This window comes from Callionymus lyra, chromosome 9 (assembly GCF_982586985.1).
Source record: "Callionymus lyra chromosome 9, fCalLyr1.hap1.1, whole genome shotgun sequence".
Lineage (NCBI taxonomy): Eukaryota > Metazoa > Chordata > Actinopteri > Syngnathiformes > Callionymidae > Callionymus > Callionymus lyra.
The window spans coordinates 6,804,124-6,830,793 of NC_141826.1; the positions used below are offsets into that span (position 1 = coordinate 6,804,124).

At 37.8% G+C, this 26,670-nt stretch overlaps 1 long non-coding RNA gene and 2 pseudogenes across 1 annotated transcript; all 3 read right to left on the reverse strand.

Moving 5' to 3' along the window:
- Positions 1 to 820: 820 nt before the first annotated feature.
- Positions 821 to 7,623, reverse strand: LOC148071614 (tumor necrosis factor alpha-induced protein 2-like; annotated as a pseudogene).
- A 6,698-nt stretch (positions 7,624 to 14,321) lies between these two features.
- LOC148071615 (uncharacterized) lies at positions 14,322 to 16,191 on the reverse strand. The gene is made up of 2 exons (XR_015712787.1): positions 15,270 to 16,191; positions 14,322 to 15,192 (listed from the first exon to the last, which is right to left on the reverse strand). It is a non-coding gene; the product is annotated as an uncharacterized LOC148071615 (long non-coding RNA).
- Positions 16,192 to 18,750: 2,559 nt separating this feature from the next.
- Positions 18,751 to 23,228, reverse strand: LOC148071616 (tumor necrosis factor alpha-induced protein 2-like; annotated as a pseudogene).
- Positions 23,229 to 26,670: the final 3,442 nt, after the last annotated feature.

Below are 26,670 nucleotides of genomic sequence, written 5' to 3' on the forward strand. Positions count from 1 at the left end.
GAAGAAAACATGAGTAGGGGACACTTTGAGTTGTCGTCTCCAGACAAGGATTTTTACTATGGGATGGCAAAGGATGAGAGAAGAATCCACGCCGAGAAACACCCAGACTGGTCGGCGGGCAGCAATTATGTAAATAACTTTATTTTCTCTCTCTTTTGGTAAGTGTTTTGTTAATCTTTTTGTTTCTCTGTGTGCAGGGAAGGAAACACAAGAGGGAGAGAAAGAAGAAGAATCTTATCATCTAAAGCCGCCGTTTTAACTGCTGTACATATGTTGAGTGTAAATAAATTATTTTTAATCAAAAAGTCTTTTTGAATGCAGCAGATGATGTTGTCTACATCAGGGCTCGACAACCTTTATTGTGTAAAGAGCCATTTACGGGTCGTGTCCCGCCAAAATAAAACTCTGTTTGACGGATAAACTGAATCCTAAAAAGCTAATAGTCCTATAAAGTATATTTTACAAAAACAGGAAAACTTATTAAACTTATTAAATTTGAAGGAACACTTGCAGGATATGAGAAATTGTCCCTTTCTCTTGTCCCTTGATTTTAAAAATGAAACGCAAGACAATCCGTTCTCTTTTCTAAAAAAAAAAAAAAAGTCCACCCTTTATTCCAAACATTTTTAATTTAGAAAAAACATAAGTATTTTCAAATATTTACAATGTACAAGTTCCCTTGTAAACAATACACAACATTTGCAAATATTATATTAAGAAATATACACTTTTATTTTCAAATATCATCCCTTAAAAATATTGTGGCCACATGAGCAAGAACATAAATTAATTAAAATTTCAAGGGATTAATCTGCAGTATTTATTGGAATTTGGAAATTATAATTTTAAAGAAGAAAACATGAGTAGGGGACACTTTGATTTCTCTAAACGTATCGTTCAGAATACTTTTCACCGTCTGTCGGTCCTCCCTGGAGATGTTTGTCTTGAGTTTCAGTAGAGCGGACACGTGTTTTTCACTGGAAAGAAATGGACACGATTCGATATATGGCAGGTTATTCTAAAATGGCATCGATCTTTTGGTCTGGACTTTATACTCGTCCTGATAAAGTTTGTATTTTGGTACCTGAGGTGGGGATACGAGGAGGCCAGTGTGACGACTTGCATCTGTATGGCCGGAACATCCTGGAGGCTCAACACTCCCGCAATCATGTCCAGGTATTCCTTCAGCCAGTTTTCTTTGGACCCCTGAACACACATGTTTTAATAAGCTTTTAATTATCTCTTTGAAAAGTTAAATTAAATGTTTTTTTATATTGAAAAGTTGAATTTATTTTAATTGAAAAATCTTTTTCAATAATTAGTATATTTAAAGGTAAGTAAGTAAGTAAGTGTTATTTGTAAAGCGCTTTTCGAGGCTAGACCATGAATAGCTCTTAAAGTAAGAACCAGAAATTTCAAATTGATCTTGAAAGAAACTGGCAGCCATTGAGAAACTGACAGCCATTGAAGAGTTTTAAGGATTGGAGAAATGTGAGTTCTTCTACTAGAGTGGGTCAGAATTCTTACAAAAATGTATTGCATGAAACCAAACACACCCTGTTTCATTTTACAATATCGGTTTTCATGGCATCAATCATAATGTCATCAGCAAAGGGACAATGAAATCCCGCGAGATTCTGGCGATAACTGAGGACGAGAGGATACACTCAACTCCAGCAGCTTTAAATTAATTACTTTTCTTTTACAAAAAGATCGATTTGATTTCTTTAATAATTCAACATATAAAGGTCATTTATATTATAGTTCAATTGGTAGCCTTTTAAATAACTATAAATATAATGAATGTTTATGTTTTGTTTAGGCTACGATTAAAAATAAAATAGAAATCAGAAAATGTATTTTTGAATTATTGGAATTAAAATATCAAACTCTACAGTAAAAAAACAATTAATTCATTTTGAAAGTATTCAAAAAATTGTAACCACAAAATCAACCTTTCGATATATACACATTATTGAATTCAATTATTTAAAAGAAACAATTAAATGCTTAAACAACAACATTTCAATAAAAACAAGTTTAAGGTTAAATTCAACATATTCTAATGTCACTGAACTACGTCCATAGTTTCACCACAGTTTCTCACCTGATCACAGAACCAACGTTGTAAAGTGTCGGCGTCGCTCGTCACTCTGTCGAAGGCCTCCTGCTGCTGAGCCCGACTCCTCAGCTTCACGTCTCCCTTCAGCAGCCGTCTGACGTATTCCACCGTCACCTCCTGGTGCAGCTGTCCGATCAACTCCTGAAGACACGGATCATGAGTCTTAGCTCGTGAAAACTTGTTTTTTTTAGCTCTTTTTTAATACCTGGTGAGAAGATTCAGGGGATGATCATCTTGTCGAACGTTGACGAGTGCAGCCAATCGTGGGTTCCAATCTTTCTGTGGTTTGGCTGGAGCGACACAAGTGATGGATTTTTATTCTGATCACCTGTACGTCTGTTATTGACACTCACCTTGAGCACCTGGTGGACCGGGCTCAGTAGGAACTGGTGCGCCGATTGTTTCATGTCGGCCAGGACGCTCATGCATCTCTCTCGGACGTCGTCCAGGATCATGGAGCTCTTCTTCAAAATAAAATCCCTGCAGACACATGACAGTTGAGTCACATGACCACCTCGCGGTCACACCCTGAAGTCGGAGGCTCCACCTGAATTGTTGAATCCATCCGAGGTTGGCTTTGATGAACGGTTTTCTGCTCCACTTGTTTTGCTTCATGACGTCCTCCTGGAAGTCCTTGAAACTAAAACATTAATTAATTTGAATCTTTTTTCTTTTGACGTGAGAGACGTTACCTGCACAGCGAGTCGCTCAGTTCAAGTTATACACTGGACCTTCTCTCTATCACCCACGACCATTCCCGCTGAGGTCAGCATTCCGTTGATGAGCTGAAGTGTGAAAATGAAGTCATGGTTTGAAATGTTACCGCTACTAGATTTAGCCAAAAGAATCCTTTTTTTTCAAATACCTGAATGATGTCATAGGACATGGTGAAGCTTCCGTCCTTCTTTGTCGGCTCGCTTTTCCACGATTCCCTCGCTTCCGCCAGGACTTGACTGATGAACGTCGTCATCTCTGCCTGATCAAACCAAAAAAACTTGATACGTTATCAATCACGAGTTATGATTAAATCCTACAATCTTAGGTGTATAAATAGAAAAGTGTTAAAGATCAACCGAGACATCTTATCTATAAAAACATTTGTTCCAAAGGTTGTTAAAGTCATAATACGTAAGTTTGAAAAAAAAAATGTTGGCTCCCCCTGTGTCAGAAAAATATAACTGCAATGCTGTCAAATCAGTCAACCATGCCTGTTCAAAATGACAACAATCGAACAGAAAATACATTTGAAAAAAAAAGGTTTTAAGAAAGAACTTTTTTTTTAAATACTTTTTTAATTTGTAGGTATTTTAACTGTGTATTGTTTTGTTGTTTAAGCACTTTGTGACCCTGGTTTATGGAATAGGGAAATTCAGATTTTTTAATTATTGGAATCAAAATATCAAACTCTATATGTAAAAAAAAAAATTCATTGACTGTGAAAGTATTTTTAAAAAAGTATTAAATGATTCAATAACTTTGTGTAGTTTTGTCTCTCAGGACAAACCTGATGATGAATGAATAATGAATGGAAATTACTTTTGTCTTGCCCATCAAAGTTGTCTTCAATGAAACAATTCAGTAGTTACTAAATTAAGTCATATTGTAAGGGGTGGAGTCAATTTATACAACTTATATTTATAATAAACAAATGGTAAATTACATGTTTTTTCTTGTCTTGACCACATTTTTAAAAAACTAAATTCACTTTATACTATCAAATTTTACAACCTGAAACAAAATAACAATGCTTGGAAAATGTTTGTTTTTTTATCTTATTCTTCAATAATGTTTTAAAAGCTTATATTACTGTGTAGTTAATGTGTAAATATACCTGTTGTTTGCTCAGGTACTGCTCCTGCAGCGACGCCACCATGTGGTCAGGCAGCAGACTTCCTAGAGCTTCAAAGTTGATCTCTGGCGCCAAAAGAGGGTTCTTAAACAGTCTTATAGAATAAGAAGATTATATTGATAAATATAAAATCACTTTAATTTCCAGTTAAAAACAAAGAAGGAAGTTCAAGGTAGGAATAGCATTGGTGGGGAGTTGGACGGGCAACTTACCCAGGATAATAGTCAGTGACCCATTGCAGCAGGAACTTGCAGTCCTCATCCCCCAGCCCGAACTCTGCAATCTCCTCCAAGCCTTTGCTCATTTACTGGTGGTACAGCTCGGCATAGAACTGACAGATGTCCATCTCCGGAGGGTAGCAGCTCTTGACCACCTTCACGACCGTCAGCAGGTCCTCCTTCATCTGCAGGCCCATGCTGTGGATCTTCGCCTGGAGGCAGTTCTGCTTCACCGGACTGCTGAGACCGACGGGTTCTCCATTCGCTCCTCCACCAGGCTGGTGAGCACTTGGTCGTGTTGTTGCCTCCATCTGCTCTGCCTCCAGGATGGCGCCGACCCGGCCATTTGATCCACCAGTTGGTCCTGCTCCTCCTGCAGCTGGACTGCTTTCACGGCAGACACTAACACGGCCGCTTCTTGTTCCCCCTTCAGAGACTCTTGGTCTATATGGTCTGGATCACGAGAGTCTCCAGGATTTTCTGGTCCGAAACAAGCTTGAGGACTTTTTTGTCTTCCTCTGATTGACCAAACAGAAGCTTCTCTTTGTCCACCAGCTGAAGAGCTGCCTCGTAAAAGTGAGATTGCTCCAGGTCTTGGTCAAAAGAGACGACTGGAAGAGAAACAAATAAGTGGTTAGATATTGAGCGTTCCTTCTGACCTTTGCTGACTGGCCATATTTTGGGGAACCTCCAACCTCCGGCTGGGCTTCCCTCTGGGATCGGTGGCACGTGTGACGCCGCTGACCTTGACCGGAGCCTCATTCAAGCCGTTTGCTCTGCAGGAAAACCATAATACAGCGTTAAAATGACAAATGGGTTTTTTCCATTCATACATGATTTTTTCTTACACTTCTGAATATTTTAAGATGCTGAACAATCATTTTTAAGAACAAAAAAACCCATTATTTGCCATTTTTTAACCTCATCTAGAGCCTGATATTTAATTATTGGCACTAAACTGACAAACATTATCAACTTCAACTTCTATCCTCAGCCAGATTTTATGTTAAAATACATTTACATTTACACAGAAATTCAAAACACATTGTTAACGCAAACATCCTACTCACCAGATTTGTTCGTTTTGAGAGGATTCTCTTCCAAGCAGCCTTTGGCTGATGTGAGCTCCTGGAAGTTACAGTCGGGGAAATAACTCTCTGGTCCTCTGAGCGTTGGAGGATTTCTGAGGCTACAGGCTCCTCCCACTTTCCTCCCACCCCTTGCGTGCACACACCCACGCACTCATCGTACTTTCACCTTCACTTTTGTCTCGTTGTTTGCACAAGCATGCTTCTAGTTTTCATGCGGCACCTTCATTCCAGGGCAGCAACATTTGGATGACTTTGCCAGGTGTTATTGTGAATAAAGGTCACAATTTAAATCCAAGTCAAAGTTTCAGGTCAAACAAAAATTCAATTAATTAATTTCATGCAAGGTCAATAAAAAAACTTTTTTTTCAAGATATCTTTGCATTTATTTTCCTTATTATTTTTGATTTATCTTCGTTTTAGCTTCATGTCATTTTATTACTTCATTTTCATTCAAATTTCGTTTTTTATATTGAGGGGCATTTTTATCCGTCTGAGACTCGGTTTAGAGCCTCTACCCTCAAAGAAGTTAACCTTGACTTGACTTTTCACTTTGATTTAAAAAATAAATCAAAAGATCTTCATAGTCGTTTCTCCTTTCAACCTTTTAGAAAATGAAAATAAAACGAGACAAAACTGAAAAGATGTTCCACAGTGTAGTCGGTTTCAAAATAACTTTTAAAAAGTGAACAAATATGCAGTGGTGGAGGTTGTTCACCTTGACCCTGAGACAACACAAGGGATACCACAAACACATTTGTTTTAGGGCCTTCGGGGTCACCTTGACCCCCAGACAACACTAGTTCAAATTCCCGTTCTGGAGACTCTAATTATCTCCATGAACAAAATAAAAATCAAATCATAGCTTTTTATCCATTATATTGTAAATCTAAATAAACAAGGATCAAAAATGAATGATTTGAAAATTATACCTTCAGGGTAATATTATAATCATAGTTATTATATTCAAAAGTTAATACATCTAAAATGCACTTTTTATTTTTATTTGACCGAAAAAGAGAAAATATTGTGTATGAAAATATATATTTATTGACTAGTTTCAGTGCTGGAGAAGCTAATAATATGTAGCGGGTCCCAGCAGGGCCTTCGCTGACAGATATGATAATCCTGGAATTACAATGGACATGAACGACACCGGACCACAAGTGCTCATGAACCAAGTCTCTTGGATTATCTTTATTCACATATTTTCATTAAACTGCAATCGTGACTCTTCCTTTGTTCTTTTTCTTTTGCATTAGCAATGGTTTAAAAACCACTTTCAAAGTACATTTACATAAATGTCAATTTTACAATTTTCCTTTGAAAACAAACCATGTCTTTTAATCACTAATCATTTTCTTGTTATCAATCATTCCTTCACTTCCAACATACACCCTTCATTCTTTCATCAAGAATAATAATCGTACATTATGTACAGTAGATGCCATAAGTGAACACTTAATAAAACAAAATGAATCTCTTTTGCAGTTTAACTCGCCAAAACGGTATAACATATTTATTTCTGCGCGTGCTTTCAACCAGGGCGGCTCCTATAACTGGTCTGAACTTGCAGTCATGCTAGCATGCTACATATACTCCACACAATACTTTTCACACTTCATAGCACACAAATGCACAATTCAGACTCACACACCACACACACACGACTATTTTAACATATTAAATATTACCGCACAAAAGTCAAGGAGTCAAAAGAAAAATACACACAGAAGCATTTAACTACGGCCACGGACGCCATTTTAGTAATCGCCACGATCATGAACCGCAGCACTTTCTATGTTCACACACATAACTGTCATATCAAAAATCCTTATAAACAGTTTAAAGTAAGAGGAATTAAAGAAAGAGTTCTTAACCAACCTGGAATTACAATGGACATGAACGACACCGGACCACAAGTGCTCATGAACCAAGTCTCTTGGGTTTCACTTGTGCGAAGTATTGCCATGAATACCGTCGCCCGCAAGTGCTGCCACCTTGTGTCCGTTTTCTGCATGGCATTGCACATTTATCTTTATTACACCCTCTTAGTGGGACTAAACAACAAACCAAAAAGTGACAGAAAACATTATATAATAATATCTAAACAAAACACTTTTGTGAGTATCACAAATACATTTAAAATCTCACCAAGGATGAAAACTAGATTTGTTAAAATGAATGATGAATATATTTAAATATAATCTTTATGTCAACAATTTAAATAATAAATATCTATATCAATTTAAAAGAGCCAATACTATGATAAAAAGTGGGTTTGTATCCAGACATTTATACTCAACAGTGTCAAAGGTCGAGCCTGGGAGCAGGAAGTTGATGCAGATTTGACAGACAGTCATTGTTGAGAGAGAGAGGCAGGCGATGAGAATCACTGCGTGAGGAAGGTAACGTTAGCCGACAACAACTTGTTAAATATATCATTTGGATTTTGATTTGCGTGGAACTCCTGTATAACTCCTAGATGGATATCAGAAAGTTATTTGCCCGCAGCAGGGATAAAGCAATGAGGAATGAGAGGTAAGTGAAGTCCTAGCTAGCTAGACAACATAAGTGTGTCTTAAGTTAATGCTAAGTTAGCATTAACGTCATTCCTTCTATCAATATGTGAATAAAGATAATCCAAGAGACTTGGTTCATGAGCACTTGTGGTCCGGTGTCGTTCATGTCCATTGTAAGTAAGTAAGTAAGTAAGTAAGTAATTCTTATTTGTATAGCGCTTTTCCAGACCAGGGTCACAAAGCGCTTAAACAATCAAAACAATATTCAATAAAGTATATATTTTAAAGATCAAGATAAAACTGATAACACAACAGGAGTTCCAGAAAATCAAGGAAAAGCCTGAACAAATAAAAACGTCTTAAGATGTTTATTAAAGGAGTCAGTAGACTCCATCAAGCACAAAGAGAGAGGAAGATTGTTCCAAAGCTTAGGAGCAACAGCCTGAAAAGATTTCTCTCCTCTGGTTCTGAACCTTGTGCGAGGAACCGAAGAGTTTTAAGGATCGGAGAAATGTGAGTTCTTCTACTTGAGCGGGTTAGAATTCTCGCTGCAGAGTTCTGAATCAACTGCAGGCGAGACAGCTCCTTCTTGTTAAGACATGGAAACAAACTGTTACAATAGTCCAGACGAGAAGAAACAAACGCATGGATTACAAGCTCCAGATCATGTTCCGACAACATTTTCCTAAGTTTAGAGATTTTTATCAGTTGAAGGAAACAGTTTCTGGTTCCAGGATTATCATATCTGTCATCGAAGGCCCTGCTGGGACCCGCTACATATTATTAGCTCCTCCAGCACTGAAACTAGTAAATAAAAATATATTTTCAAACCCCATATTTTCTCTTTTTCGGTCAAATAAAAAAAAAAAAAAAAAGTGCATTTTATGTATGATGTATTCATATATTTAATTTAACTTTTCAAAGAGATAATTAAAAGCTTATTGAAACATGTGTGTGCAGGGTTCCAAAGAAAACTGGCTGAAGGATTACCTGGACATGATTGCGGGAGTGTTGAGCCTCCAGGATGTTCCGGCCATACAGATGCAAGTCGTCACACTGGCCTCCTCGTATCCCCACCTCAGGTACCAAAATACAAACTTTATCAGGACGAGTATAAAGTCCAGACCAAAAGATCGATGTCATGCTAGAATAACCTGCCATTTATCGAATCGTGTCCATTTCTTTCCAGTGAAAAACACGTGTCCGCTCTACTGAAACTCAAGACAAACATCTCCAGGGAGGACCGACAGACGGTGAAAAGTATTCTGAACGATACGTTAAGAGAAATCAAAGTGTCCCCTACTCATGTTTTCTTCTTGCAATACTGCAGATTAATCCCTTGAAATTTTAATTAATTTTTGTTCTTGCTCATGAGGCCACAATATTTTTTTTTTTAGAAGAGAGAACGGGTTGTCTTGCATTTCATTTTTAAAATCAAGAGAAAGGGAAAATGTCCCATATCCTGCCCGTGTGCCTTCAAATTGAAGTTTTATTAGTTTCCTTGGTCTAAAAATCAAGTTCAAGTCTGTCTTTTGGAATATCTTACTGCTCAAAGCACAGTCTTATTAAAAAGGGAAAATACATAAGGTTTAAAATATTGCTTCTGGCGCCGCCAAGTGTCCCTAAAGTGTAGCTGCCGGCCACAACATACTATGCATTTGTTTACAAAACAAGATAAATTCTCTTGTTGAGTCAGTTTAAAAGATTATCATTAAGAAAAACAGGAGTTCTAATGTCATGTGCCGAGGTGTCAAATGAATGTTGTTATTGACGCACCGTTCTAGAACAATACCTGGACGTCATCAATGTAAGATGTACTGCCTTCTCAGCCAACTTGTTTCCTTGTTTTTATTTACTATGAATGATGGCTGAACCGAGACGAGTTGGCGAAGACTTCAGAAGCAGAAGTTACTGTAAACACGTCCGCTGAGAATCACCGCTGCAGGGAAAAGGAGGAGAGGAAAAGCCCTCTGAAGGACCGGGAATGGCCCCACATTCCAGTCATGGTCCATAAAAATAGTTTCCTATTTATTTTATTAAATTTATCTTAAAATATGACAGTCCTGGATTAAGAGTTAGCCACTTAGCATTTAGCTTGCTAGCTCTTTATACGGGACCTCTGTTGAACTTTTAGTGTATATTTAAACTCATAAACGAGTGAAACGTCTACTTCTTTGTAACAAGATGGCCCCAGATTTCTCTTTTAATTTCTGCACCATTTTTAAACGTTTAGAATAAGTAGTTGATTGTTTAGAAGTTAGAAGTAGCTCTGCCACTAGCATTAGCTTTTTATTTTAATTTTCTTAATTTGTCCAAAATGTTTTCTGGAGTATAAAGAGTTAAACTTTCAGACACATGCTACATGTTTAAAACAGACCATTTATTAGTTCATAATTTTCTTTCCTGTTTTTGTAAAATATACTTTATAGGACTATTAGCTGTTTAGCATTCAGTTTATCCGTCAAACAGAGTTTTATTTTGGCGGGACACGTCCCGTAAATGGCTCTATAAACAATAAAGGCTCTCGAGCCCTGATGTAGACAACATCATCTGCTGCATTCAAAAAGACTTTTTGATTAAAAATAATTTATTTACACTCAACATATGTACAGCAGTTAAAACGGCGGCTTTAGATGATAAGATTCTTCTTCTTTCTCTCCCTCTTGTGTTTCCTTCCCTGCACACAGAGAAACAAAAAGATTAATAAAACACTTACCAAAAGAGAAAGAGAGAAAATAAAGTTATTTACATAATTGTTGCCCGTTGACCAGTCTGGGTGTTTCTCGGCGTGCATTCTTCTCTCATCCTTTGCCATCCCATAGTAAAAATCCTTGTCTGGAGACGACAACTTCCGCCACTGTAGAAACAGGAAAACAGGTCGTCAAACAAGAGCTTTTGGGACTTGTTCAAATTTGGCTGTGTTCTAGACACTCACCATGTGCCCCAGGATGGTGTTGGTCTCGGCACTATCTTTAGGCTTCATCGTGTTTTTCACTTTCTCCCTGTTTTCCCTCATGAACACCATGAAGGCGTTCAGGGTCTCTTGACGTAGGGTGGTTTTTTGCCACAACCGCATCAGATCATTGACAACATTAGATCAATTTTATGAGTGAAGGTTGCATTTTTGGAAAAGTAAAAAAAGCGAGAGAACTAACTGGGAAGTGCAGGCCGGAGGAAGAGAAGGAGCGAAGCCGGAGGTCGGCTGGACGTTCTGGTTGTTGCTGGAATGAGATAGAAAAATGATATTTAGAATCAGAATTAATATTAAAAAATGTACAAAAAGGAGACAAAGCTTGTGTGACACTTACAAAAAGGCGAGAGGGTTCATGGTTGGCACTGCTGGAACATTCTGGAGACACAAACACAAAGAAGGTCATGAACAGCTACTACATCAACAGTTGACAGTTGATCAGCCACTGACCTGCTGTTGGAAAACAACGTGTTGTTCGTACGTGTTTCCATGTAAGAAGGGATGAGCCATCATCGGTGGAAGCTGCACCCAGAACCCCGGGGGGGCGCCAACGTCGATCCATCTCCCTCCTGTCTGGACCGGATGGTTCTGCCCGACAGTGTTCTCCGACAGCACCGGTCTATACGACACGGCACTGTCGGGCTCCACATTGTAGCGGGTTGATGTCGTACGTTGTCGTGTCGACAAGTCCGGAGGTCGAGTCTTTTCGTGGCTCCAGGGCCTCGACTTCATCGAGGAGTTTCATCAACTCCTCAAAGTCAATTTGAGGAGCAGAGTTGGAATCTGACGGTAGATCCCCGAACACTTCCTGGAGCGTTGAGAGGACAGTGTCCAACTCTTCGCTGGGATCGGTCCACGCCGGAGAGAAACGGCTCGGATTCGGAACAACGAAGTCCATCGTGGAAAGCATCTGTGAAATAGTTAGAAAATGTAATTTATAATTCTTTAATAAATACTCTGAGCAGAAACGTGTCTTTACCTTCTTCAGACGTCTGGAGATACAAGGTGTAAAATATTCTGTTGAACCTGAGATGAAGACAGAAAAAGGAAATTAAAAATATTGCCAGCTGCTCATAAATTAAAGTGTAAGGTGCTAATTTGACAAGGTTTATATTTAACACTTAATGAATGAACAGTTGAGAGCAGCTAGAAATGCAGTATATGTTGTCAGGTGCATTATTATGGGCTGTTTATGATCCAGTCCACTGATAAAAATCTAAATATTACATGGATTAACACAAAAAACAATGGATAAATATTTATTATTACAGTTCAGATGTCATTTTGAAAATATATTAAGCTAATAATTCAATCACATGACTTGTTTAATGTTGTTTTTTTATTTTAAAGTAATCAACTTGAATTCATTTTGACACACATACAGTCTTTATAATTTATTTCAACCTAATACTGGGGAAATTGACCATTTATAGTAAATAAACACATACAGTGGATCTTTATTGATAAATAAGTACAAATAAGTTTCAGATCAAATATTTTTTAACCAAAATTAAAACATAAACCTTAACTGTTGAAACAACACTTTCTAGGCAACATGTATTATTGTGATGTTACGATGATCTATCTATGGTAATAAACTGTACAATTATTTTCCTACTTGTACAAATAAATACATTTATATTTATAATATCTCTTGCTGTTTTAATAAACATGTCAAAGTAATTAAGTTAATGCGTAATTCAAACGACTCATATACATTTAAATTACATTAAAAGTATATATACCATATATATATGGTATATATATACCATCTCTAGCCTCAAATCTGCAGGTGGCGTAGTTTAAAGTAACTTACTACTTCAACCAGGTGTCACCTCTCAGTGTCTACTCTCTGTGTCATCTCTCCCTGAAGCCCATCAACTTCCATCTCTCTGCCTCTGCACTACCACTTAGTCTGAAGCAACATGAAAATATTACTGTTTATAAATATACAAATATGTACATAGTTCACATTTTTTATGGTCTTCAGTTTTCCCATGGAATTATAATAACAGCGAAAGCTGCTCTGTTTACAAAGTTATCCCATCCTTCCTTGTGACAAAAAAGTCACCTGATCAAAATGCATTATGTAAGAAACTGACAGTTTTTTCTTTTTTCCTCATAAGGGAAGTTTTCTATTCCTGCCATCGATATTCAAAATCAAATGACTGACGCAAAAAAAAGAAGGAAAACATTGGGACATCATTCATTGATAGTCAACTCACCTCCGCTTTTGCTCATCAACTTTCATCTCTCCCAGTAACTGTTGTTCCACTTTGTCTAGACAAACAAACCATGTCTTTTAATCACTAAAAAAACTGTTATTATAGTTCCATGGGAAAACTGAAGACCATAAAAAATTTGAACTATGTACATATTTGTACGTTAATAAACAGTAATGTTTTCATGTTGCTTCAGACTAAGTGGAGCGGAGTGCAGAGGCAGAGAGATGGAAGTTGATGGGCTTCAGAGAGAGATGTCACAGAGAGCAGACACTGAGAGGTGACACCTGGTTGACGTAGTAAGTTACTTTAAACTACCCCACCTGCAGATTTGAGGCTAGAGATGGCAACACCGAGCAGCAAGCTGTGTGTGTCCGTTATTTAGCTAAAGGGAGTGTGAAGGAGGCCTTTATTGTGTCAACGTGATATAAAATGCATCAGACCTTCGGTAAGTATCACCTTTTCCAATTGAGTCCATCTTAGTTCTGCTTTAGGCACTTTTTTGCTAAAAAATCCCACAACTGATCCAACGTCACTCAACACACATGTCAATAAAAACTACTTTTAATGTGATTTTGAATGTATATGAATCGTTTGAATTACGCAATAACTTTATTACTTTGACATGTTAACTAAAACAGCAAGAAATATTATAAATATAAATGTATTTATTTGTACAAGTAGGAAAATCATTGTACAGTCTATTACCCCAGATCATTGTTAGTAACATTCCAATAATACATGTTGCCTAGAAAGTGTTGTTTCAACAGTTAAGGTTTATGTTTTAATTTTGGTTAAAAAATATTTGATCTGAAACTTATTTGTACTTATTTATCAATAAAGATCCACTGTATGTGTTTATTTACTGTAAATGGTCAATTTCCCCAGTATTAGGTTGAAATAAACTATAAAGACTGTAAGTGTGTCAAAATTAATTCAAGTTGATTACTTTAAAATAAAAAAACAACATTAAACAAGTCATGTGATTGAATTATTAGCCTAATATATTTTCAAAATGACGTGAACTGTAATAATAAATATTTATCCATTGTTTTTTGTGTTAATCCACATAATATTTAGATTTTTATCAGTGGATTGGATCATAAACAGCCCATAATAATGCACCTGACAACATATACTGCATTTCTAGCTGCTCTCAACTGTTTGTTCATTAAGTGTTAAATATAAACCTTGTCAAATTAGCACCTTACACTTTAATTTATGAGCCATTGGCAATATATTTTAAATTTCTTTTTCTGTCTTCATCTCAGGTTCAACAGAGTATTTTACACCTTGTATCTCCAGACGTCTGAAGAAGGTAAAGACACGTTTCTGCTCAGAGTATTTATTAAAGAATTATAAATGACATTTTCAAACTATTACACGGATGATTTCCACGATGGACTTCGTTGTTCCGAATCCGAGCAGTTTCTCTCCGGCGTGGACCCTCAACGCTCCAGGAAATATTCGGGGATCTTCCGTCAGATTCCAACTCTGCTCCTCAAATTGACTTTGAGGAGTTGATGAAACTCCTCGATGAAGTCGAGGTGCTGTCGGAGAACACTGTCGGGCAGAACTATCCGGTCCAGACAGGAGGGAGATGGATCGACGTTGGCCCCCCCCCGGGGTTCTGGGTGCAGCTTCCACCGATGATGATTCATCCCTTCTTACATGGAAACACGTACGAACAACACGTTGTTTTCCAACAGCAGTGGCTGATCAACTGTCAACTGTTGATGTAGTAGCTGTTCATGACCTTCTTCGTGTTTGTGTCTCCAGAATGTTCCAAGTGTCACACAAGTTTTGTCTCCTTTTTGTACATTTTTTAATATTAATTCTGATTCTAAATATCATTTTTCTATCTCATTCCAGCAACAACCCACACTTAACTCATAACATAGATCTAATGGCAATGATCTGATGTTCCACCAGATGCTGTGGGGCCAGAAAACCCTATGTCAAGAGACCACCGAACGCCTTCATGGTGTTCATGAGGGAGAACAGGGAGAAAGTGAAAAACACGATGAAGCCTGAAGATGCAGAGACCAACACCCTCCTGGGGCACATGGTGAGTGTCTAAAACACAGCCAGATTTGTACAAGTCCGAAAAGCTCTTGTTTGACGACCTGTTTTCCTGTTTATACAGTGGCGGAAGTTGTCGTCGCAGGACAAGGATTTCTACTATCAGATGATGAAGATCCTAAGGAGGAAATTAAAGTCATTGACACATTTGTGGATCAACAGTTCAAAGGGATGGAAGTGAAAGATGATACGAACCTTGAAAAGCATCTACTAGCTGTTCAGACTGACGTTCAAACTAAGCTTGTGAGACTGACGCCAGAAATGGAATCAGGAGCGGCGGGTCATCTGCTCGACCTTCACCACCGGCAGATTTATATCCACCTCCAGGATCTTCTGCAGGAGAGCAGCAGCACCCAGAACAGCACCAAAAAGGAATATGATTAAAAACAAGATTCAATTTTCAGGTTTCATGGTAAATGGATAATTAAGTAAATACAAAACAGAAAATAGACATTTCTTCTCAACAAAAACAACTTTTACCTCATGTTTAGTTATTCTTATTTTATGAAAAAAAACATTTGGATCTTCAATCGGTTCTAATTTGTTGTGTTCCTGTTTGGTTTCTCTACTTAAAATTGAAAATGAAGTAATTTTACATTTTTAATCTATGTTTGCTGCAGCCAAATGATGTAAAAATGTGTAATAGATACATAAAAACTTTTTACCGAATACGATCTTTCCTCACATGTTCTTTTCGAGCTTCTCAATGATTATTAATAATAATGATCTTTATGGACATAACACGTTTCAGACTGAGAGTAGCGACACTATTCTTTAAATAATAGTAAAAAACAAACATTATTTAACAATAAGAAACAGCACCAAAAACATTAATATAATAAAAAACAAGATTTAATTAAGTAAATTGGGTTTAGACTTTGGCGTCACACCGAGGTACTGCCCCCTGCTGGACACCATTTGAAAAACAAAACGGAAAACTACTCCTAAATAAGTTGTTTTCGAGTAATAATGCAAAATTCAATTACAATCGCTGTTTCTTAACTAACCTTTATCTACTAGGTTCTGGTAGTGAGTGATACATGGGCGAAAAATTAGGTGAAATAAGGCGGCATTAGCTTAGCTACATGCTAACGTCATGCTACAGAGGTTGGATTAAATAAACGAATAAGCTTCGAAAATAATAAGCCAAATTGATAGATTAATTAAACCATATCGACGATAGTGAGATGTTTATTTCCCCGTGTAGCGACACAAGGATCTCAACAGGATAAAAAGGTTGTCGTGGTCAACGTTGACAAGTGTAACGGCTAGTTTTAGTGTTAGCCGAGTGACAAGTACAAACTTGAATCAAAAACTTCGAAGAGAAGGTAACAAACAAATCTTTTAAGAAATGAAACAAATAAACAACAAAAAACGGTCACTCACGGAACATCGAGTCCTCACCGATGTACGAAAACATGACGGCGATGACACCTGCAAGTGGACGAACGCTCGCTTCTGATTGGCTGACACCTGAACCTGCGTCAATGATGACGTACACGAGGCCTTTAATGCGTCTTTATCGAAGCGATATAAAATGTAATTTCCACCTGGATTTACCGTATTTCGCATCGGACCTTAGGTAAGTATCACCTTTTCCAATTGAGTCCATCTTAGTTCTGCTTTAGCCACATTTTTGCTAACAATCCCACAACTGATCCAACGTCACTCAACACACACGTCAATAAAAAATACTTTTAATGTAATTTAAATGTAAATGACTCGTTTGAATTAGGCAGTAACTTAATTACTTTGACATGTTAATTAAAACAGCAAGAGATATTATAAATATAAATGTATTTATTTGTACAAGTAGTACAATTATTGTACAGTTTATTACCACAGATCATTGTTAGTAACATCACAATAATACACGTTTCCTAAGTGTTGTTTCAACAGTTAAGGTTTATGTTTTAATTTTGGTTTAAACATATTTTATCTGATCAATAATCTATTGTACAGATGATTTCAACAATGGACCTCGTCACTATCGATCTGAGCAGCTTCTCGTCCGAGTGGACTGATGACCAAGCACGGAGTCGGACACAGTCCACTCCACGTTCCTGTCCATGATCGGGGACCTTCCGTCTGCTCCTGATTTGGACTCTGCTGCTCAAGACGATCTGCTCTTGCTCAAACTCATTGAAGAGGTTGATGTCGAGCAGTTAGAGAAAGACTTGACCTCAGAGTTCAAGATGACGACGGCCCCTGAAACCCACCCCTTCCAATGTGGAGCCACGACGGTTCCATCGTTTGGACGAGTGCTGTCAGAGAACACACTAAGGCACTACCATCAAGTCCCAGCTGGGTTGACTTGGGTCAACAGTGGAGTCCCCCCAGGGTTCTGGGTTCAGCCGCGACCAGCTGTGGAAGTCATGAGCCCGCTCGTCTTTTTGTAAGTGTCACACATGTTCATATCCAACTCCACGTCTTAAATATCGTCTTGAAATTAACTTTCCTTTTCATTCTAGCAACAATCAGAACATCCAGAAGACCTCCAGCCGCGCTCCTTCTCCGCCTCAGGCCTGCTCTTCCACGTTAGTCCTCACGTTTGATTCATCTAAATGCACACTTAACTCATAACATAGATCTAATGGCAATGATCTGATGTTCCACCAGATGCTGTGGGGCCAGACCGTACGTCAAGAGACCAGCGAACGCCTTCATGGTGTTCATGAGGGAGAACAGGCAGATGGTAAAAAACACCATGAAGCCTAAAGATAGTGCCGAGACCAACACCATCCTGGGGCACATGGTGAGTGTCTAGAACACAGCCAGATTTGAACAAGTCCGAAAAGCTCTTGTTTGACAACCTGTTTTCCCTGTTTCTACAGTGGCGGAAGTTGTCGTCTCCAGACAAGGATTTATACTATGGGATGGCAAAGGATGAGAGAAGAATCCACGCCGAGAAACACCCAGACTGGTCGGCGGGCAATAATTATGTAAATAACTTTATTTTCTCTCTTTCTCTTTTGGTAAGTGTTTTGTTAATCTTTTTGTTTCTCTGTGTGCAGGGAAGGAAACACAAGAGGGAGAGAAAGAAGAAGAATCTTATCATCTAAAGCCGCCGTTTTAACTGCTGTACATATGTTGAGTGTAAATAAATTATTTTTAATCAAAAAGTCTTTTTGAATGCAGCAGATGATGTTGTCTACATCAGGGCTCGACAATCTTTATTGTGTAAAGAGCCATTTACGGGTCGTGTCCCGCCAAAATAAAACTCTGTTTGACGGATAAACTGAATCCTAAAAAGCTAATAGTCCTATAAAGTATATTTTACAAAAACAGGAAAACTTATTAAACTTATTAAATTTGAAGGAACACTTGCAGGATATGAGAAATTGTCCCTTTCTCTTGTCCCTTGATTTTAAAAATGAAACGCAAGACAATCCGTTCTCTTTTCTAAAAAAAAAAAAAAGTCCACCCTACCAAGTATTTTCAAATATTTACAATGTACAAGTTGCCTTGTAAACAATACACAACATTTCCAAATATTATATTAAGAAATATACACTTTTATTTTCAAATATCATCCCTTAAAAATATTGTGGCCACATGAGCAAGAACATAAATTAATTAAAATTTCAAGGGATTAATCTGCAGTATTTATTGGAATTTGGAATGATAATTTTAAAGAAGAAAAACATGAGTAGGGGACACTTTGATTTCTCTTAACGTATCGTTCAGAATACTTTTCACCGTCTGTCGGTCCTCCCTGGAGATGTTTGTCTTGAGTTTCAGGAGAGCGGACACGCGTTTTTCACTGGAAAGAAATGGACACGATTCGATAAATGGCAGGTTATTCTAAAATGGCATCGATCTTTTGGTCTGGACTTTATACTCGTCCTGATAAAGTTTGTATTTTGGTACCTGAGGTCGGGATACGAGGAGGCCAGTGTGACGACTTGCATCTGTATGGCCGGAACATCCTGGAGGCTCAACACTCCCGCAATCATGTCCAGGTATTACTTCAGCCAGTTTTCTTTGGACCCCTGCACACACATGTTTTAATAAGCTTTTAATTATCTCTTTGAAAAGTTAAATTAAATGTTTTTTTTATATTGAAAAGTTGAATTTATTTTAATTTAAAAATCTTTTTCAATAATTAGTATATTTAAAGGTAAGTAAGTAAGGAAGTGTTATTTGTAAAGCGCTTTTCGAGGCTAGACCATGAATAGCTCTTAAAGTAAGAACCAGAAATTTCAAATTGATCTTGAAAGAAACTGGCAGCCATTGAGAAACTGACAGCCATTGAAGAGTTTTAAGGATTGGAGAAATGTGAGTTCTTCTACTAGAGTGGGTCAGAATTCTTACAAAAATGTATTGCATGAAACCAAACACACCCTGTTTCATTTTACAAAATCGGTTTTCATGGCATCAATCATAATGTCATCAGCAAAGGGACAATGAAATCCCGCGAGATTCTGGCGATAACTGAGGACGAGAGGATACACTCAACATATAAAGGTCATTTATATTATAGTTCAATTGGTAGCCTTTTAAATAACTATAAATATAATGAATGTTTATGTTTTGTTTAGGCTACGATTAAAAATAAAATAGAAATCAGAAAATGTATTTTTGAATTATTGGAATTAAAATATCAAACTCTACAGTAAAAAAACAATTAATTAATTTTGAAAGTATTCAAAAAATTGTAACCACAAAATCAACCTTTCAATATATACACATTATTGAATTCAATTATTTAAAAGAAACAATTAAATGCTTAAACAACAACATTTCAATAAAAACAAGTTTAAGGATAAATTCAACATATTCTAATGTCACTGAACTACGTCCATAGTTTCACCACAGTTTCTCACCTGATCACTGAACCAACGTTGTAAAGTGTCGGCGTCGCTCGTCACTCTGTCGAAGGCCTCCTGCTGCTGAGCCCGACTCCTCAGCTTCACGTCTCCCTTCAGCAGCCGTCTGACGTATTCCACCGTCACCTCCTGGTGCAGCTGTCCGATCAACTCCTGAAGACACGGATTCGAGTCTTAGCTCGTGAAAACTTTTTTTTTTTTTAGCTCTTTTTTAATACCTGGTGAGAAGATTCAGGGGATGATCATCTTGTCGAACGTTGACGAGTGCAGCCAATCGTGGGTTCCAAGCTTTCTGTGGTTTGGCTGGGGCGACACAAGTGATGGATTTTTATTTTGATCACCTGTACGTCTGTTATTGACACTCACCTTGAGCGCCTGGTGGACCGGGCTCAGTAGGAACTGGTGCGCCGATTGTTTCATGTCGGCCAGGACGCTCATGCATCTCTCTCGGACGTCGTCCAGGATCATGGAGCTCTTCTTCAAAATAAAATCCCTGCAGACACATGACAGTTGAGTCACATGACCACCTCGCGGTCACACCCTGAAGTCGGAGGCTCCACCTGAATTGTTGAATCCATCCGAGGTTGGCTTTGATGAACGGTTTTCTGCTCCACTTGTTTTGCTTCATGACGTCCTCCTGGAAGGCCTTGAAACGAAAACATTAATTCATTTGAATCTTTTTTCTTTTGACGTGAGAGACGTTACCTGCACAGCGAGTCGCTCAGTTCAAGTTATACACTGGACCTTCTCTCTATCACCCACGACCATTCCCGCTGAGGTCAGCATTCCGTTGATGAGCTGAAGTGTGAAAATGAAGTCATGGTTTGAAACGTTACCGCTACTAGATTTAGCCAAAAGAATCCTTTTTTTTCAAATACCTGAATGATGTCATAGGACATGGTGAAGCTTCCGTCCTTCTTTGTCGGCTCGCTTTTCCACGATTCCCTCGCTTCCGCCAGGACTTGACTGATGAACGTCGTCATCTCTGCCTGATCAAACCAAAAAAACTTGATACGTTATCAATCACGAGTTATGATTAAATCCTACAATCTTAGGTGTATAAATAGAAAAGTGTTAAAGATCAACCGAGACATCTTATCTATAAAAACATTTGTTCCAAAGGTTGTTAAAGTCATAATACGTAAGTTTGAAAAAAAAAATGTTGGCTCCCCCTGTGTCAGAAAAATATAACTGCAATGCTGTCAAATCAGTCAACCATGCCTGTTCAAAATGACAACAATCGAACAGAAAATACATTTGAAAAAAAAAGGTTTTAAGAAAGAACTGTTTTTTAAATACTTTTTTAATTTGTAGGTATTTTAACTGTGTATTGTTTTGTTGTTTAAGCGCTTTGTGACCCTGGTTTATGGAATAGGGAAATTCCAATTTTTTAATTATTGGAATCAAAACATCAAACTCTATATGTAAAAAAAACAATTCATTAACTGTGAAAGTATTTTTAAAAATGTATTAAATAATTCAATAACTTTGTGTAGTTTTGTCTCTCAGGACAAACCTGATGATGAATGAATAATGAATGGAAATTACTTTTGTCTTGCCCATCAAAGTTGTCTTCAATGAAACGATTCACTAGTTACTAAATTAAGTCATATTGTAAGGGGTGGAGTCAATTTATACAACTTATATTTATAATAAACAAATGGTAAATTACATGTTTTTTCTTGTCTTGACCACATTTTTAAAAAACTAAATTCACTTCATACTATCAAATTTTACAACCTGAAACAAAATAACAATGCTTGGAAAATGTTTGTTTTTTTATCTTATTCTTCAATAATGTTTTACAAGCTTATATTACTGTGTAGTTAATGTGTAAATATACCTGTTGTTTGCTCAGGTACTGCTCCTGCAGCGACGCCACCATGTGGTCAGGCAGCAGACTTCCTAGAGCTTCAAAGTTGATCTCTGGCGCCAAAAGAGGGTTCTTAAACAGTCTTATAGAATAAGAAGATTATATTGATAAATATAAAATCACTTTAATTTCCAGTTAAAAACAAAGAAGGAAGTTCAAGGTAGGAATAGCATTGGTGGGGAGTTGGACGGGCAACTTACCCAGGATAATAGTCAGTGACCCATTGCAGCAGGAACTTGCAGTCCTCATCCCCCAGCCCGAACTCTGCAATCTCCTCCAAGCCTTTGCTCATTTACTGGTGGTACAGCTCGGCATAGAACTGACAGATGTCCATCTCCGGAGGGTAGCAGCTCTTGACCACCTTCACGACCGTCAGCAGGTCCTCCTTCATCTGCAGGCCCATGCTGTGGATCTTCGCCTGGAGGCAGTTCTGCTTCACCGGACTGCTGAGACCGACGGGTTCTCCATTCGCTCCTCCACCAGGCTGGTGAGCACTTGGTCGTGTTGTTGCCTCCATCTGCTCTGCCTCCAGGATGGCGCCGACCCGGCCATTTGATCCACCAGTTGGTCCTGCTCCTCCTGCAGCTGGACTGCTTTCACGGCAGACACTAACACGGCCGCTTCTTGTTCCCCCTTCAGAGACTCTTGGTCTATATGGTCTGGATCACGAGAGTCTCCAGGATTTTCTGGTCTGAAACAAGCTTGAGGACTTTTTTGTCTTCCTCTGATTGACCAAACAGAAGCTTCTCTTTGTCCACCAGCTGAAGAGCTGCCTCGTAAAAGTGAGATTGCTCCAGGTCTTGGTCAAAAGAGACGACTGGAAGAGAAACAAATAAGTGGTTAGATATTGAGCGTTCCTTCTGACCTTTGCTGACTGGCCATATTTTGGGGAACCTCCAACCTCTGGCTGGGCTTCCCTCTGGGATCGGTGGCACGTGTGACGCCGCTGACCTTGACCGGAGCCTCATTCAAGCCGTTTGCTCTGCAGGAAAACCATAATACAGCGTTAAAATGACAAATGGGTTTTTTCCATTCATACATGATTTTTTCTTACACTTCTGAATATTTTAAGATGCTGAACAATCATTTTTAAGAACAAAAAAACCCATTATTTGCCATTTTTTAACCTCATCTAGAGCCTGATATTTAATTATTGGCACTAAACTGACAAACATTATCAACTTCAACTTCTATCCTCAGCCAGATTTTATGTTAAAATACATTTACATTTACACAGAAATTCAAAACACATTGTTAACGCAAACATCCTACTCACCAGATTTGTTCGTTTTGAGAGGATTCTCTTCCAAGCAGCCTTTGGCTGATGTGAGCTCCTGGAAGTTACAGTCGGGGAAATAACTCTCTGGTCCTCTGAGCGTTGGAGGATTTCTGAGGCTACAGGCTCCTCCCACTTTCCTCCCACCCCTTGCGTGCACACACCCACGCACTCATCGTACTTTCACCTTCACTTTTGTCTCGTTGTTTGCACAAGCATGCTTCTAGTTTTCATGCGGCACCTTCATTCCAGGGCAGCAACATTTGGATGACTTTGCCAGGTGTTATTGTGAATAAAGGTCACAATTTAAATCCAAGTCAAAGTTTCAGGTCAAACAAAAATTCTATGAATTAATTTCATGCAAGGTCAATAAAAAAACTTTTTTTTCAAGATATCTTTGCATTTATTTTCCTTATTATTTTTGATTTATCTTCGTTTTAGCTTCATGTCATTTTATTACTTCATTTTCATTCAAATTTCGTTTTTTATATTGAGGGGCATTTTTATCCGTCTGAGACTCGGTTTAGAGCCTCTACCCTCAAAGAAGTTAACCTTGACTTGACTTTTCACTTTGATTTAAAAAATAAATCAAAAGATCTTCATAGTCGTTTCTCCTTTCAACCTTTTAGAAAATGAAAATAAAACGAGACAAAACTGAAAAGATGTTCCACAGTGTAGTCGGTTTCAAAATAACTTTTAAAAAGTGAACAAATATGCAGTGGTGGAGGTTGTTCACCTTGACCCTGAGACAACACAAGGGATACCACAAACACATTTGTTTTAGGGCCTTCGGGGTCACCTTGACCCCCAGACAACACTAGTTCAAATTCCCGTTCTGGAGACTCTAATTATCTCCATGAACAAAATAAAAATCAAATCATAGCTTTTTATCCATTATATTGTAAATCTAAATAAACAAGGATCAAAAATGAATGATTTGAAAATTATACCTTCAGGGTAATATTATAATCATAGTTATTATATTCAAAAGTTAATACATCTAAAATGCACTTTTTATTTTTATTTGACCGAAAAAGAGAAAATATTGTGTATGAAAATATATATTTATTGACTAGTTTCAGTGCTGGAGAAGCTAATAATATGTAGCGGGTCCCAGCAGGGCCTTCGCTGACAGATATGATAATCCTGGAATTACAATGGACATGAACGACACCGGACCACAAGTGCTCATGAACCAAGTCTCTTGGATTATCTTTATTCACATATTTTCATTAAACTGCAATCGTGACTCTTCCTTTGTTCTTTTTCTTTTGCATTAGCAATGGTTTAAAAACCACTTTCAAAGTACATTTACATAAATGTCAATTTTACAATTTTCCTTTGAAAACAAACCATGTCTTTTAATCACTAATCATTTTCTTGTTATCAATCATTCCTTCACTTCCAACATACACCCTTCATTCTTTCATCAAGAATAATAATCGTACATTATGTACAGTAGATGCCATAAGTGAACACTTAATAAAACAAAATGAATCTCTTTTGCAGTTTAACTCGCCAAAACGGTATAACATATTTATTTCTGCGCGTGCTTTCAACCAGGGCGGCTCCTATAACTGGTCTGAACTTGCAGTCATGCTAGCATGCTACATATACTCCACACAATACTTTTCACACTTCATAGCACACAAATGCACAATTCAGACTCACACACCACACACACACGACTATTTTAACATATTAAATATTACCGCACAAAAGTCAAGGAGTCAAAAGAAAAATACACACAGAAGCATTTAACTACGGCAACGGACGCCATTTTAGTAATCGCCACGATCATGAACCGCAGCACTTTCTATGTTCACACACATAACTGTCATATCAAAAATCCTTATAAACAGTTTAAAGTAAGAGGAATTAAAGAAAGAGTTCTTAACCAACCTGGAATTACAATGGACATGAACGACACCGGACCACAAGTGCTCATGAACCAAGTCTCTTGGGTTTCACTTGTGCGAAGTATTGCCATGAATACCGTCGCCCGCAAGTGCTGCCACCTTGTGTCCGTTTTCTGCATGGCATTGCACATTTATCTTTATTACACCCTCTTAGTGGGACTAAACAACAAACCAAAAAGTGACAGAAAACATTATATAATAATATCTAAACAAAACACTTTTGTGAGTATCACAAATACATTTAAAATCTCACCAAGGATGAAAACTAGATTTGTTAAAATGAATGATGAATATATTTAAATATAATCTTTATGTCAACAATTTAAATAATAAATATCTATATCAATTTAAAAGAGCCAATACTATGATAAAAAGTGGGTTTGTATCCAGACATTTATACTCAACAGTGTCAAAGGTCGAGCCTGGGAGCAGGAAGTTGATGCAGATTTGACAGACAGTCATTGTTGAGAGAGAGAGGCAGGCGATGAGAATCACTGCGTGAGGAAGGTAACGTTAGCCGACAACAACTTGTTAAATATATCATTTGGATTTTGATTTGCGTGGAACTCCTGTATAACTCCTAGATGGATATCAGAAAGTTATTTGCCCGCAGCAGGGATAAAGCAATGAGGAATGAGAGGTAAGTGAAGTCCTAGCTAGCTAGACAACATAAGTGTGTCTTAAGTTAATGCTAAGTTAGCATTAACGTCATTCCTTCTATCAATATGTGAATAAAGATAATCCAAGAGACTTGGTTCATGAGCACTTGTGGTCCGGTGTCGTTCATGTCCATTGTAAGTAAGTAAGTAAGTAAGTAAGTAATTCTTATTTGTATAGCGCTTTTCCAGACCAGGGTCACAAAGCGCTTAAACAATCAAAACAATATTCAATAAAGTATATATTTTAAAGATCAAGATAAAACTGATAACACAACAGGAGTTCCAGAAAATCAAGGAAAAGCCTGAACAAATAAAAACGTCTTAAGATGTTTATTAAAGGAGTCAGTAGACTCCATCAAGCACAAAGAGAGAGGAAGATTGTTCCAAAGCTTAGGAGCAACAGCCTGAAAAGATTTCTCTCCTCTGGTTCTGAACCTTGTGCGAGGAACCGAAGAGTTTTAAGGATCGGAGAAATGTGAGTTCTTCTACTTGAGCGGGTTAGAATTCTCGCTGCAGAGTTCTGAATCAACTGCAGGCGAGACAGCTCCTTCTTGTTAAGACATGGAAACAAACTGTTACAATAGTCCAGACGAGAAGAAACAAACGCATGGATTACAAGCTCCAGATCATGTTCCGACAACATTTTCCTAAGTTTAGAGATTTTTTATCAGTTGAAGGAAACAGTTTCTGGTTCCAGAATTATCATATCTGTCATCGAAGGCCCTGCTGGGACCCGCTACATATTATTAGCTCCTCCAGCACTGAAACTAGTAAATAAAAATATATTTTCAAACCCCATATTTTCTCTTTTTCGGTCAAATAAAAAAAAAAAAGAAAAAGTGCATTTTATGTATGATGTTTTCATATATTTAATTTAACTTTTCAAAGAGATAATTAAAAGCTTATTGAAACATGTGTGTGCAGGGTTCCAAAGAAAACTGGCTGAAGGATTACCTGGACATGATTGCGGGAGTGTTGAGCCTCCAGGATGTTCCGGCCATACAGATGCAAGTCGTCACACTGGCCTCCTCGTATCCCCA